Source organism: Colobus angolensis, unplaced genomic scaffold, assembly GCF_000951035.1.
Source record: "Colobus angolensis palliatus isolate OR3802 unplaced genomic scaffold, Cang.pa_1.0 Scaffold72, whole genome shotgun sequence".
In the NCBI taxonomy this organism is placed as follows: domain Eukaryota; kingdom Metazoa; phylum Chordata; class Mammalia; order Primates; family Cercopithecidae; genus Colobus; species Colobus angolensis.
The window spans coordinates 1040765-1044739 of record NW_012120932.1 but is presented as its reverse complement, the minus strand read 5'-3'; positions in this window follow the sequence as shown (position 1 = coordinate 1044739).

The window sequence follows — 3975 nt, the reverse complement described above, 5'->3', positions numbered from 1 at the left end:
TTTTTTTTTTTTTTTTTTGTATTTTTAGTAGAGATGGGGTTTCACCGTGTTAGCCAGGATGGTCTCGATTTCCTGAGCTCGTGATCCGCTTGTCTCGGCCTCCCAAGGAGCTAGGATTCCGGGCATGAGCTACCGTGCCCGGTCAGATCTTTCTTTATTTTGTAACTTGTCATGAATTACTTCTAACTGAAGATTATGTACACATAACAGGAATAGGATTCCCATGTGACATTTAGCCTGTTAAATCTCATATGCTTTGTAGTCAGAGGGGCTTTTGTTTATTTATTTATTTTTAGAGACAGGGTATCCTTACGTTGCCCAGGCTGTTATTGAACTCCTGGCCTCAGCAATCTTCCTGTCTCAGCCTCCCAAATAGCTGGGATTACAGGTGTGAGCCACCACGCCTGGCCAGAATGTCTTTAACGGCGTAATTTTTTTTACCAAGAAAACCTTTTCCGCTTCTTTAAATCTTTTTTCTTATTTTATTATACTTATGGTTATTTAAGTAAAATAAAGATTTTATTCAAAAAATTAGTGGCAGAAGATGAAATTCAGATCCTCTTGGAGTGTCCACATTTGCCCTTGTTCATATAAAGTATACTTGACTTTTATGAAATACTTTCTTGAGAACAGAGATTTGGAAATGGGTACCTAGGTGAAAGGCAATGCTCTGGGTTCTGAAAGGGAAAGTGCTTCCTAGGGACCATCAGATTCCAGAAATGGGAAGCGAGCCTTTAGGAAAATTATCTTTAAACTAAAATACTGCTGAGAAGGTTTGACCTTTTTGTGGGTAACATTAAGTATATTTCAGTCATGCTCTCTTTTTATTTTTACTGCTTTTTAAGGTTTATTTCTCTTGTTTTCTTTCTTAGCATCAGTTCTGCTTCTGGCCTGTGCAATGGACATGTTGTTAATATCCAATAGCCCCCACATTCACTGAATCCCAGTAACTCATCATTAAACAGTTTACTAACACTTTCTTACAATTTTAATTCAATTTCTTTTTATGAAAAAAGCACTTGAATTTTATTTTGAAACACTTCTGAAGTCACACTACATAGTAATCATCTTGGTTTCTCAATTATAAAATTGCTTTTATTTACAAACATAAGTTACTCAGTAGTTTTAAGTGGCTGAATTTAATAACAGAAGAGAAAAAATAAATCATCTTTGTGAAATATTTTGTTCTGTCAACTAATTTTGACATTTACTTTTAAAGACCTGATATGCTTCTATATGAGATGAGTTTTACAAAATTATTTCATTGATTTCACTTGATTTTCTCTTAAAATGTCACATAGATTTTCTTGCTAATGTACCATGAATGCATCTTGTCCCTCAAGTGAGTAAATCTGAAAAGTCACAAACTTATTTTACATAAATGCATATGTGTAGTTTTACTTCATTAAACATAAGAGATAAAAGAGTTTTCGTACAATTAAACGTTTTTAAGAACAAACGTCAAAAAGCTCTGCAATCACCACTGTCTAAAAACAGAATGACTTGTCTTTACACATCTTGCATATTTATAAACTACAACAGGTAGAATATTTAACATTATGACTTGAGAGATTAAAAAATATCTGAAAAGGTACTGTATATCATACTTCAGACAATTACATGAAAAATTATAAGAATATATACTTAACTTTTATTGGCCAATACTAAAAAAAGAAATTAAAGGAAAAAAACCGTTGCTCTTTTACATGAGAAATTTAAGTGTAAAGGCCATGCTAAAGTTGGAGGGCTAAAAATGAATAAATAAAAGTCATGACTTTGGCTCAGCTGTCAGTAACTGGGCAACAAGGAAACAGATTTAGTCAACAGGAAAACTGGAAATCCTTTTTACATCACAGTAAACATTTGGGAAAGCAGAAGCTTATGATAATTTGGCAGGCTTACAAAGTTCCTACTGAGTGTGTAGCTCTAGGAGAAGTGGTTGGAAAGGAGTCAATATGTCAGAGTCTGTTGGCTTCTCCTTGCTGCTTTTAACAAGATGTTTCAGAAAGCAGTATGATGTGGTATAAGCTAGCTGATCTGCAACAAACTGAGGATGAATGATAGAGAATCGAGGGCTTCAACTCTTTCAAAGGCTGGAAAACCAATTGTTCCTACGGGCCCAAACAGCAGAAAATGAGACCCAAAAGACTAAACAGCAGAAAATGAGACTGAAAAGACTTTGAACAACAACGGCTCCTAAGAGACAGTCAAATGACACCTGAAAAGGGGCTTTGAGCAACAAAAGCCCATGAAGGCTGTCAAACAAAGGCCCTCAGCTTTGTGTACCAAAGGGTGGAAAAGAATGTTTCCTGAGCTACAAATTCCTCCTGCTCATATTTACATATATGAAATAAATAACGTTATAAAATACATCTTCAATATATATTTTAGTAAAATAGTTAAAATGTGGAGTTACCATTATCCCTCTTTTAATAACCATTTTCTAATAGATATATTTGAAGGGAAAACTTTGAAAGCTTTCTCCGATTTGGTATTTTGTATATAAAGACAATAATGTTTTATTTAAAAATACATATATTTCTTTGACTAGGATAGTAAGACCAGACAGTTGGTTGGTATGTATCCTTTCCAAAAGAGCATGAGTTAATTTTTATTTAACATAAAGCAAATATGTTTTAATCCTTTCTTTGTTGTTTCTTAAACAACATTGAATAAAAAGGAACAAAAGCAAGCCCATTTTCTGGAACCTTAAAGTGTGGCCAGAGCAGAATTAACACCTCCTTAATTTCATTATAAGTTTCTGGTCAATAGTTTCTCATATTTCTTCTGCATAGAAGAAGGCTATTCCTAAAAACTGCAGCACCTTGAGCCTGGAACAAATTTCGAGCTAGGCTTGGGAATTGAACAAAATAGCCTCTTAAATTCCATAAATATCTCTGGATCCCATTTTGTGTATTCTGCATATTTTTTCTTGTGCTTTAAAAAGTTTAATTTATTTCAGATTATGTACTAAAGTAACAATAACAAAGATAAACAATAATAAATAACAATCAAAGAAAACAGTGTTCCTACCATTCTACCAATCTATTCAATTTCTTGCTGTTTAATATTTCTATGAGCTGTGCCAGTTTTTACAAGAAATACATCAAAAACTTCATTTCTATATATTTAGGTTTAAATTAATAAAACCAGGAGTATCAAGTTAAGAAACTTAATTTCAAAATCGATATTAAATCCATCTTCTTATTTTTAGACTTCTGCTTAAGTGACTCAGAAGGTGTTATAAAAGATGAGGGAATTAATTGTCCTCTCAGTAAAAATAATTAATATCGGGACAAGCCACCATGAAAGTTCCTAAGCACTTTTAGACACAAAGTAGCCAACTGTCTTGCAGAGTTTAGATAACCTTTGTTGAAACTGGGAGGTTTGATCAGATGATAACTAGTTACAAATCACCGAATGTTTACTATTTACATGCAGATAATACTTTTGATGTGATATAAAAATTGAGAGTAAAAGCTTTGACTCTAGTGTTCAGTTGGTATTTATATCCTGCCCATATCTGTAATCTTCTAAATGTAAAATTCCAGTTATGAAAGCGGCAAAACTTTTATAAATACAAGCCTGAATGTTTAAAAATGGCCACCACATACTAGAATAATAACAATTAGCAGTTGTCCCATTCAAAGTGTTAGAGAAATATTAAGAAGTTAGTGTATCCCTTTGGTGTACTTTGATGAAACTCATATCAAATACTGTCAATAGGACTTTTCACTCCTTCAAACTACAAAGAAAATTTGGCGCCAGACAATTTTCACAGCTCTAATTACAGCATTGCTTTTGCAACTCTATAATTAAGAGTGAGCTACAATTTTCCTGCCTACTCTCAGCTGAAATAAATAAATAAATAAATAAATAAATAAATAAATAACTTTAGAAAAATAAAACTTGCTCAGAATTTAACATGGTGTTTATTTTGTTAGGTCTTCAGCATGATGGCCCCCAAAGTTGTGT